This window comes from Lepus europaeus, chromosome 2, assembly GCF_033115175.1.
Source record: "Lepus europaeus isolate LE1 chromosome 2, mLepTim1.pri, whole genome shotgun sequence".
NCBI classification, from domain to species: Eukaryota; Metazoa; Chordata; class Mammalia; order Lagomorpha; family Leporidae; genus Lepus; species Lepus europaeus.
The window spans coordinates 52,539,613-52,552,312 of NC_084828.1; the positions used below are offsets into that span (position 1 = coordinate 52,539,613).

A 12,700-nucleotide genomic window follows, 5' to 3' on the forward strand; every position below is an offset into this window, starting at 1 on the left:
TTCTAAGATCAATCCCATTCACAATAGCTACAAAAACAATCAAATACCTTGGAATAAACTTAACCAATGACATTAAAGATCTCTACGATGAGAATTACAAAATCTTAAAGAAAGAAATAGAAGAGGATACCAAAAAATGGAGAAATCTTCCATGCTCATGGATTGGAAGAATCAATATCATCAAAATGTCCATTCTCCCAAAAGCAATTTATACATTCAATGCCATACCAATCAAGATACCGAAGACATTCTTCTCAGATCTGGAAAAAATGATGCTGAAATTATATAGAGAAACAGGAGACCTCGAATAGCCAAAGCAATCTTGTACAACAAAAACAAAGCCAGAGGTATCACAATACCAGATTTCAGGACATACTACAGGGCAGTTGTTATCAAAACAGCATGGTACTGGTACAAAAACAGAGGGATAGACCAATGGAACAGAATAGAAACACTAGAAGTCAATCCAAACATCTACAGCCAACTTATATTTGATCAAGGATCCAAAACCAATCCCTGGACTAAGGACAGTCTATTCAATAAATGGTGCTGGGAAAATTGGATTTCCAAGTGCAGAAGCATGAAGCAAGACCCCTACCTTTCACCTTACACATTAAAGACCTAAATCTACAATCCAACACCATCAAATTATTAGAGAACATTGGAGAAACCCTGCAAGATACAAAGAATGCTTGGAAAAGACCCCAGAAGCACAGGCAGTCAAAGCCAAAATTAACATTTGGGATTGTATCAAATTGAGAAGTTTCTGTACTTCAAAAGAAACAGTCAGGAAAGTGAAGAGGCAACTGACAGATTGGGAAAAAATATTTGCAAACTATGCAACAGATAAAGGGTTAATAACCAGAATCTACAAAGAAATCAAGAAACTTCACAACATCAAAACAAACAACCCACTTAAGAGATGGGCCAAGAACCTCAATAGATATTTTTCAAAAGAGGAAATCCAAATGGCCAACAGACACATGAAAAAATGTTCAGGATCACTAGCAATCAGGGAAATGCAAATCAAAACCACAATGAGGTCTCACCTCACCCCAGTGAGAATGGCCCATATACAGAAATCTACCAACAACAGATGCTGGTGAGGATGTGGGGAAAAAGGGATACTAACCCACTGATGGTGGGAATACAAACTGTTAAAGCCACTATGGAAGTCAGTGTCGAGATTCTTCAGAAATCTGAATATAACCCTACCATTGAACCCAACCATCCCACTCCTTGGAATTTACCCAAAGGAAATTAAATTGGCAAACACAAAAGCTGTCTGAACATTAATGTTTATTGCAGCTCAATTCACAATAGCTAAGACCTGGAATCAACCCAAATGCACATCAACAGTAGACTGAATAAAGAAATTATGGGACATGTACTCTATAGAATACTGTATAGCAGTAAAAAACAATGAAATCTGGTCATTTGCAGCAAAATGGAGGAATCTGGAAAACATCATGCTGAGTGAAATAAACCAGTCCCATAGGGACAAATATCATATGTTTGCTCTGATTGGTGACAACTAACTGAGCATCAAAAAGGAAACCTAATGAAGTGAAATGGACACTTTTGGAAACAATGACTTGATCAGCCCTTATCATCACTGTTGATGTACAATTTAATATTATATCCCTTTTAGTATTTTTGTTTGTTCTACTTAACCCCATTGGTTGAGCTAAGTAATTAACACACAATTATTCTTAGGTGTTTAAAGTTAACTGAAAAGTGATCTCTGTTAAATATAAGAGTGGGAATATGAGAGGGAGGAGATGTACAATTTTGGACATGCTTAAGCTGACTTGCCTCAAGTGGTGGAGTTAGAAATGTGCCAGGGGATTCCAATACAATGCCATCAAGGTTGTATGTAGCAATGCCACCTCACTAGTTCAAGTGATCAATTTCAGGTCACAATAGATCATAATGATAGGTCTAAGAGTCAAAGGGATCACATAAACAAGACTAGTGTCTGCTAATACTAACTGATAGAATCAAAAAGGGAGAGAACAATCCAACATGGAAGCGGAATACACAGCAGACTCATAGAATGGCAGTTGTCCTAAACAGTACTCTGGCCTCGGAATCGGCCCTTAAGGCATTCGGATATGGCTGAAGAGCCCATGAGAGTAGTTTAGGAATGGAAAGCCAAGACACTCTGGAAAAAAAAAAAGACCTAAATGAAAGATCTCTGTGAGTGAGATCCCAGTGGAAAGAACGGGGCATCAAAGAAGGAGGTACCATTCTCTGAAGGGAGGAGAGAACTTCCACTTTGACTATGGCCTTGTCGAAATAAGATCAAAGTCGGCGAGCTCAGGGGGCTTACATAGTCTTGGCAACTCATGACTAGAGCCTGGGGAGTTTGCTGATGCCTTAAACAAGAGTGTCAAATTGTTAAGTCAACAACAGGAGTCACTGTGCACTTACTCCCCATGTAGGATCTCTGTCCTTAATGTGTAGTTCAATGTGAATTAATGATATTACTAGTGCTCAAAACAGTATCTGGCAATTTGTGTTCCATGTGGGGGCAAACTGATGAAATCTTTACTTAATATATACTAAATTGATCTTCTGTATATAAAGATAATTGAAAATGAATCTTGATGTGAATGGAATGGGAGAGGGAGTGGGAGATGGGAGGGTTGTGGGTGGGTGGGAAGTTGTGGGGGGGAAAAGCCATTGTAATCCATAAACTGTACTTCGGAAATTTATATCTACTAAATGAAAGTTTAAAAAAAAGGAATTTTATATAATTCCTTCCAGTAAAGAAAAAAAAAATAATATGGATCAGTGAAATGAAGAGCTGCTATTTGAAAATATAAATGAAATTGACAAACCTTTAGCTAGACTAATAGGAAAAAAGAGAAAACCCAAGAAAATAAAATCAGAAGTGGAAAAAGGAGATATTAGAACTAATACTATAGGATCTAGCACTGTGGTGTAGCAGGTAAAACTGCCGCCTGCAGTGCGGGCATCCCACATGGTCACCAGTTCATGTCCCACCTGCCCCACTTCCAATCCAGCTCTCTGCTGTGGCCCAGGAAAGCAGAATATGGCTCAAGTCCTTGGGCCCCTGCACCCGCCTGGGAGACCTGGAAGAAGCTCCTGGCTCCTGGCTTTGGATCAGCTCAGCTCTGGCCATTGTGGCCAGTTGGGGAGGGAACCAGTGGATGGAAGACCTCTCTCGCTGCCTCTCTCTGTAACTCTGACTTTCAAATAAATGAGTAAATATTTTTTTAAAAAAGGAACTAATATTATAGAAATACAAGGAATAATTAGGGACTATTATTAATATCTTTATGCTAACAAACTGTAAATCCTAGAACAAGTGATAAGATTTCTGGACCCAAATAACCTACCAAAATTGAACTATGAGGACAGAAAACCTGAACAGAACAAAAAGAAAGAATTTAATCAATAATATAGTCTCTTAAAAAAAGAAAATCATGTGACCAGATGTTCTCACTGATAAATTTTTACCAAACCTTTACAGAAGAATTGACACCAATTTTCCTTAAAGCATCCAAAGTCCCAAAAGAAAAGAATCCTTCGAAACTCACTCCAGGGGCTCAGCAGTATTTTAATACCAAAACCAGACAAGGACACAGCAAAAAAAGAAAACAACAGGCCAACATCCTTGATGCACATATATACAAAAACCCTCAAGAAAATATTAGTAAATCAAATCCAACAGCACATTTATATAATTAAGGACAGGGCAGAGTAGGGAGGGAGCTTACTGCTGTAGTCTGGGGGAAGATAGGTTAAAAAAAAAAAGAGTGGTGAGAGTGAAATCTCAAGGAAGAGTTAGTGGTAAAACTACAGTGGAAACTCCATGGAAGTTGGAGGGATGCTTTGGATCTACGTGGAGGGTGTGGATGTGCAGCACGAGCATGGACACAACACAGGACTCCAGCAGCCAAGATACTCAGCACCAGCTCTGGAGAGTAAGACCAGCTCTCTGAATAAGACCAGAGTGCAGCAGCCCAAGCCACTGGTGATAAAGCTGTGGGGAGAGCCTGGTGTGAGTCCGGCTTGGAGCCCTGTGGGGGTCAGTGTACCTGCCAACCTAGAGGAAAAAAAGGGGCATGTTTCTTTTTCCCCAACCCTCTGACAATGGTGCCTTACAACTAGCAGAGAGAGGGTGGGTGCCATTTTGGACATATATAACATCTGTGCCAGCTATGTCTGTATGTCCAGCAATCAGCCAAGACATCTGAGTCTGGCTGGAAGGATTGACAGGGTCTAGGCACCATGTAGGACTGTGAGGTGCCTCTAGCCTCCCAGCACATCCCATGCTCTGGGGCTGCCTGGGCAGAGTTCCAACAGGTGGCTGGCTATGGGAAGGTCTCCTCTTCTCTGTGGATGGGACAGATTGATAGGTCAGAGTGAACCATTGCAATGCTGTGATTGTGGGAGGCTTGTGTGCAGGGACTGGGGAAACACTGTGGCTGCATGGGAGGGCACAGGGTGTGGGCTAGGTCTCTGGGCACTCATTGTGGGTGAATCCACAAGCTTGGCACTCCTTGATTTACTGGGGTGGGTCATTGCTACTGGATCTGTGCTCACACTGAAGACTGCATGGATACTTTGCGTGGTCCTTATGGAAGTGTGGATGAATACTGTACTCACTGGGGTTAATGCCAAGACAGTGGTCTCCCTGGAGGAGAGGAGGTGAGGATGAGACTATGCCAACAGAGGTGATCAAACATTCCCCTCTGGAAAAAAAAAAGAGATCTACCATGCCCAACTTCAGTGTCACCTTGGATATTCCCCTCACCTTGGAGCATTGAACAGAGCTCCCTGGCCACACCCAGCATATACCTGTGGGTATTCTCTGAAAGAGCAGATACTTCACTAAGCCTCAGAGGCACAGTCCAAAGACAAAAGGCATCAGAGGAAAAAAAAAAAAGCAAAACAGAACAAGTATCTCCACAAATACCTAAAAATAAATGCAGAAATTCAAGAAACAAGAATAAGAAAGAAACACAGTGCCCCCCAAACACAACATATCAATATTAGAATGTGAAGGTGAAGAGATTGAAGAAATGCCAGAAATGAAATTAAAAAAAAATTGATTGTAGAGTCACTTAGAAATAATTAGAAACAAATCCACAAATTAAATAACTCCATACATAACAAGAATGAAAAATTTCCCCATGAAATTGAGATTTTTAAAGAGAAATCAAGTGAAATGTCGGAAATGACGAATTCAATAGATCAAATAAGAAATGTAGTGGGAAGCCTTAACAACAGACTCAGTGAGGCAGAAGAAAGAATATCCAGGCTAGAAGACAGATCTCTGGAAATTTTATTTTACACTCAGACAAAAAAAAAAAAAAAAGGAAATTAGAAAACTAAAACACAGTGTTGGAGATTTTAGGAGTTCTTAAAGGCATGTAAAGAGAAAATAGATTAGAAGGCCTTTTTAGAGAAAGAATTACAGAAAACTTCCTTAATTTGGAGAAAGAAAGGGACGTCTAAGTATAGGAAACCCACAGAACTCATAACAGACATGAACAAAAAAGATCTTCACCACAACACATTGTAGTCAAATTCTCCCAAGTAAAACAGAAAGAAAAGATTCTAAATTATGCACAAGAGAAATGCCAGATTACTTTCAGAGGATCTCCAATTAGACTCACAGCTGACTTCTCATCAGAAACCCTACAAGCTAGAAGAGAATGGCCAGATAGATTCCAAATCTTAAGAGAAAAAAAAAAACTATCAACCCAGAATTCTGTACCCTTCAAAGCTTTCATTTGTGAATGAAGGTGAAATAAAGACCTTCCATAACAAACAGAAATTGAAACAATTTATCACCACTGGTCTAGCCTTCCAAAAGATGGTTAAGGATGTGCTACACACAGAAACACAAACATGAAACTATGAAAGAAGGTAAAGGCAGAAAATCTCCCAGTAAAAGTACAAAGGAAATCCAAAGTAAACAATAGGAGTATTTATTGGAAAGTGGCAGGGCCAAGTTGATACTTATCAATAGTCACCTTGAAAGTAAATGGCCTCAACTCTCCAGTTAAAAGACACAGACTGGCTAAATGGATTAAAAAACAACATCTATTTGCTGCCTACAAAAAATATATCTCACCAACAAAGATACATGCAGACTGAAAGTGAAAGGATGGGGGCTGGCGCTGTGGTGCAGCAGGTTAAAGCCCTGGCCTGAAGTGTCGGCATTCCCTATGGGCGTCAGTTCTAGTCTCGGCTGCTCCACTTCCAATCCAGCTCTCTGCTTTGGCCTGGGAAAGCAGTAGAAGACGGCCTGAGTCCTTGGGCCCCTGCACACACTTGGGAGACCAGGAAGAAGCTCCCAGCTCCTGGCTTCAGATCGGTGCAGTTCTGGCTATTGCGGTCATCTGGGGAGTGAACCATTGGATGGAAGACATCTCTCTCTGTCTCTACCTCTCTCTGTAACTCTGTCTTTCAAATAAATAAAATAAATCTAGAAAAAAAGAGAAAGTGAAAGGATGGAAAAAGATATTTCATGCTAACAGAAACCAAAAAAGAGTTGGTGTAGCCATCCTAATATCAGATAAAATAGGCTTCAACACAAAAAACTGTTAAAGAAACAAAGAAGGCACTATGTAATGATTAAAGGATCAATTCAACAGGAAGACGTGACTACAATAAATGTACATGCACCCAATTACAGGGCACCAGGCTATTTAAAAGAAATTTTAATGGGACTGAAGGGAGATATAGACTCCAATACAATAGTAATGAAGGACTTCAATACCCCACTTTCAGCAATGGACAGATAAACCAGACAGAAAAATAGCAAGGAAACAACAGAGTTAATCAACACTATAGACAAAATGGACCTAAAGGATATCTACAGAACTTTTATCCTACAGTTGCAGAAGATAATTCTTCTCACCAGTGCATAGAACTTTCTCTAGGATAGATCTCATGCTAGGCCATAAAGCAAGTCTCAGCAAATTGAAATCATACCATGCATCTTCTTGACTACAATGGAACCGTTAGTTAGAAATTAGCTTATGTGTGTGAGAGAGCCACTTGAGGAGAGGCATGTAACGGCCTCAGAAGAATCCCAGTGTTTCACAATGAAAATCCGTGATAACTCCCTAAGTGGCCTCAGTCCTTCCCCCAAAGGAAAGCTCCCCAGGGAAGTCACCTCTCTGCTACACCAAATGGGGTATCTGGCCTGATAATATTGAGCAATGAATCCATAATGTTCTTCCTCCAAGACAGGAAACCTAGGGGAGGCTCCACTGCCCAAGCCAGAATGTGGGGAGGAATCTACCCAAAGAAAAAGAAATCAGCATATGAAAGAGTTATCTGTACTTCATGTTTATTGCAGCTTAATCCACAATAGCTAAGATATGGAATCAACCCAGATGTCTGTCAACTGTAGACTAGATAAAGAAATTATGGTATATGTACACCATGGGATAATACACTGCAATAAAAATGAAATCCTGTTATTTTCAACAAAATGGTTGTAACTGGAAAACATTATATTTAGTGAAATAAGCCAGTCCCCAAAAGACAAATACCACATGTCTCCCTGATCTGTGGTAACTAATAGAGTACATAAAAAGTAATCTATAGGAGTGAAATTGACACTTTGTGATGCAGTGACTTTCAACAGCCTTTGTCTTGACTGTTGAGGAACAATTTTCATTTTCATATTGTTTGTTGAACTCTTAGTGTAGCGTTAATCTCATGTGTATAAAGTTAATTGAAAATAGATCTTAGTTAAAAATAAGAATGGGAATAGTGAGGTGGAAAAAGGATGGAAATATGGGTGGGAGGCAGGATAGTGTGGGAAGAATCACTGTGTTCCTAAATTTTTATATATGAAATGCATGAGGTTCATAGGTAAATAAAAGGTTTCTAGGTAAAAAAAAAAAGGACAAAAATCACAGAATAATTTCAATAACACAGAAAAAGTATTTTACAAAATCCAACAATATTTTATAATATTAACACTAAATAAACAGGAATAGAATGGAACTTCTTCAATCTGCTAAAGGGCATCTATGAGAAACCAATAGTTAATGTGATACTTAATCTAAATATGATCTAATCGTGAAAAACAACACCTTTACCTTAAGAATGGAAGAAGTTAATATCAAATTATATATCTGATAAGGAACTACTGTGGAGAATACATAAAAATACTTATAACTCAACAATGTTCATATTCATAAAGATATAATGCAATTTAAAATGTGTGGAAGATTTGAGTAGATACTTCTCCAAAGAAGAAATGCAAATGGCCAGTAAACACATGAAAAGATGTTCCACATTGTTAGTTATTAAATAATAATAAAAACCACAAAAAATACCATAATCAAGTGGGATTTATCCCAGAGATGAAAGGAAGGGCTAGCACACACAAATCAATAAACGTATAGAATCAATAAAATGAGGGGGAAAATCATTCAATTATCTCAATAGATGTAGAAAAAAAGAATTCAATAAAATTCAACGTCTGTCAATGTTTAAAAATGCTGAAAGTATTAGGCATAGAAATAAATGTACCTTAAAACAATAAAGGATATATGTGACAAACTTACATACTATATCTTACTGAATAGCAAAAAGCTTAATTTCCTTTAAGATCAGGAAAAAGGCAACGATATTACCTTTTATCACTCTTATTCAGTATAATATTTGAAGTCTTAGCCAGAGCAATAAGGGAACAGAAATAAAATTCAACCGAATAGGAAAGTAGGAGGTCAAATTATCTGTTTGTAGGTCACACACACACACACACACACAGTGCAGGCTGCACCAAAAACCATAATTGATAAATAAATTCAGTAAGCTTGCAAGACACAAAATCAACATAAAAACCAGTGGTTTTTTTTTTTTATAGATGAGTAATGAAATTCTTGAGAAAGAAATCATGAAAGCAATACTGTTCACAGTAGCCTTAAACTAAATTAGATAAATAAGAATACATATAACCAAATGAATGATATCTATAATAAAATGATAAAACATTGATGAAAGAAATTGAAAATGACACACACAAATTGAAAGGCAGCCATGTTCATGGGCTAGAAGAAATAATGTTTTAAATGTCCATAATACCCAAAGATACTATCACAGGTAATATAGATTTAATGCAATTCCTATGAAAATACTGATCAAATAAAAAGTTTCTAGTTAAAAGAAAGAACAAGAAAAATCTCTTTAGTGAATGGTGTGCGGGAAAACTAGATATCTATATGCAGAAGATTGAAACCAGACATCTAACTCTCATTCTATACAAAAATCAGCTAAAAATGGATCTGAGTGTTAAATGTAGTCAAACAATTATGGAAGTACTAGAAGAAAACATAGAAGAAATGCTTCAAGACATTGGCTGGGCAGAGATTTTTTTTTGATCTGACCCCCATGGCATAGGCAATCCAACAAAAAATTGACAGATGTGATGATATAATCATCACATATAATCATTAGAAACCTGTACAGCCTAGGAAACAATCAACAAAATGAATATACAACATTCAGAAGCAGAGAAAATATTTGCAGAGTATTATTCTGACAAGGTAATAATTTCCAGAATATATGAGCAACTAAGACAACTCAACAAAGTGAACATCAAAGAATCTGACTTACAAATGGGTGAATGGGGGTGGGCATTTGTCACAGTGATTAGGATGCTCTTTGGGAGGCCTGCAGCCCATATTTGAGTGCCTGGGATCAAGTACCGGTTTTACTTCTGATTTCAGCTTCCAGCTAATACACAAGAGGCAGCTGGTGATGGCCTAGGTACTTGTGTTCCTGCTACCCACATGGGAGACCCAGATTGAGTTCTAGGCTCTTGTTTGTGGTAGGCATTTGGTGAGTTAAGCAGTGGTTAGAAATCTTTCTGTCTCTCTGCCTTTCAAATAAAAAAAAAAATTAAAAATGGGTCAATGACTTGAATAGACAACTCTCAAAAGAGGACATACAAATGGTCACCAAGTATATGAAAAAATACTTAGTATCACTAATTATCAGGGAAGTGCAAATCAAACCACAATGAGCCTAGTTCAAATTATTATTTTCAAAAAGATATAGGGTGGCCGGCGCCATGGCTCAATAGGCTAATCCTCTGCCTCGTGGTGCCGGCACACCGGGTTCTAGTTCTGGTCGGGGCTCCAGATTCTGTCCCGGTTGCCCCTCTTCCAGGCCAGCTCTCTGCTGTGGCCCGGGAGTGCATTGGAGGATGGCCCAAGTCTTTGGGCCCTGCACCCGTGTGGGAGACCAGGAGAAGCACCTGGCTCCTGTTTTCAGATTAGCGCGATGCGCCAGCCGCAGTGTGCTGGCCGCAGCAGCCATTGGAGGGTGAACCAACGGTAAAGGAAGACCTTTCTCTCTGTCTCTCTCTCTCTCTCACTGTCCACTCTGCCTGTTAAAAAAAAAAAAAAAAGATATAGGGTAAAAATGCTGGTAAGGATGAAATGGGGAAATCACATATGCTGTTTGTTTGTGGGAATGCAAATTACTAGAGCCATTATGGAGAATAGTATGGAAGTTACTCAAAAAACTAGATGGGGCAGCCCTGTGGCTTAATGGTTTAAGCTGATGCCTGCAATGCTGGCATTCCACATAGGTGCCGATTCAAGTCCTGGTAGCTCCACTTGCAATCTAGCTTCCTGCTAACTCATCTGGGAAAGCAGCAGCAGATGATTCAAGACCCTGGGCCCCTGCACTCATGTGGGAGTCCTGGGTGGGTCTCCTGGCTCCTGACTTTGGCCTGGTCTACCTCCTTCATTGTGGCTAACTGAGGAGTGAACTAGTGAATGAAAGATATCTCCATCTCTCCCTTTCTCTCTCTCTCTCTCTCTCTCTCTATCTCGTCCATTCAAATGAATAAAATAAATCTTTTTTTTTTAATTTTTTTTAAAATTTTTGACAGGCAGAGTGGATAGTGAGAGAGAGAGACAGAGAGAAAGGCCTTCCTTTGCCGTTGGTTCACCCTCCAATGGCCGCCGTGGCTGGCGCACCGTGCTGATCCCAAGGCAGGAGCCAGGTGCTTCTCCTGGTCTCCCATGGGGTGCAGGGCCCAAGCACATGGGTCATCCTCCACTGCACTCCCGGGCCATAGCAAAGAGCTGGCCTGGAAGAGGGGCAACGGGACAGAATCAGGCGCCCCGACCAGGACTAGAACCTGGTGTGCCGGCGTCGCTAGGCGGAGGATTAGCCTGTTGAGCCACGGCGCCGGCAAAATAAATCTTTTAAAAAATATATTTAAGGGGCCGCTGCTATGGTGCAGCTGATTAATGCCCTGGCCTGAAGCGCCGGCATCCCATATGGGCACTGGTTCAAGACCCGGCTGCTGCACTTCCAATCCAGCTCTCTGCTGTGGCCTGGGAAAGCAGTGGAGGATAGCCCAAGTCCTTCAGCCCCTGCACTCACTTGGGAGACCTGGAAGAAGCTCCTGGCTCTTGGCTTCAGATTGGTGCAACTCCAGCCATTGTGGCCAACTAGGGAGTGAACCTCTGAAAGATATCTCTCTCTCTCTCTCTCTCTCTCTCTCTCTCTCTCCCTCTGCCTCTGCCTCTCCTCTCTGTGTAACTCTGACTTTCAAATAAATACATAAATCTAACAAAAAATATATTTAAAAATACTAGAAATGCAACTACTATAGGATCCTGTATTCTCACTACTGGGTATATATCCAAAGGAAGTTAAATCACTATATGGAAGAAACATTTGTACTCATTAGTTTATTACAGCACTATTTGCAATACCCATGACATGGAGCCAACCAAGATGTCCATCCATGGATGAATGGATAAAGAAAATGTGTTCCATACATACACGGAATAGTGTTTAACCATAAAAAGAATGAATGAAAGTCTGTTGTTTGCTGTACAATGAATGAAACTAGAGGACCTAATGTTAAGTAAAGTAAATAAGACAAATACTGCATGTCCTTTCTTACACATGCATATTAAAAAGTTGATATCAAAGAAATGGAGAATAGAACAGTAGTTACTAGAGCCTGGGAAGGGTGTGGGGGAGAGGGGTGGAGAGAGGCTGGTTAACAGGTGTAGGTGTGTAGGTGGATAGGAGAAATAACTTCTCATGTTCCATGTCACAATAGGATAACTATGGTTGATGACAACTAGTGGAGTATTTTCAAAATAGATATTAGGAAAAAAAGGGATTTTAAATGTTTCTAGCCTACAGAAATGATAAATGTCTGAGGTGATATACAGTTACCTTTATGTGATCATTATACGTTATATGTATGACTTGAAATGTCACGCTCTACCTCATAAACTTGCATAATTACTATGTATCAATTAAAAATAAAATATAAAATTACGGCGCTGTTAGAGCAACATTTGTTGGAAAAAATGCTTTAAATTTATAAAAGAAAAAAAGTGATTAAATAGCAGTAACTTGGATGATGACTACAACTTTCCATGAAAATTGAAGGAGATAGCAAAGAAAATTATCTAACAAACCCAACACTCCCAAGATTGCTTGATTGGATGCAAGAGGGAAGTGGGCAAGAAAGAAAAGTATCTATAAACTGTGTGTCAGACTTATAAGAATTTCATTTGTCCGGTCAACACATGCCTCAGTTATAGTTAGAAGAGGAAACTATTTAAAAAAGAAATCTAAACTTAGAAGGCAGGAAAAACCCCATCTTTGCTTGTGCCTCAGTTTCCAGCATCATGAACCAGACTGCAGGGCAGTGGAG

At 39.4% G+C, this 12,700-nt stretch overlaps 1 protein-coding gene across 1 annotated transcript in view; it reads right to left on the bottom strand.

The window, feature by feature from the left end:
- GABRR3 (gamma-aminobutyric acid type A receptor subunit rho3) overlaps window positions 1-12,700 on the bottom strand; it is a 72,593-nt gene that overhangs the window by 37,899 nt on the left and 21,994 nt on the right. The window lies entirely within an intron of this gene.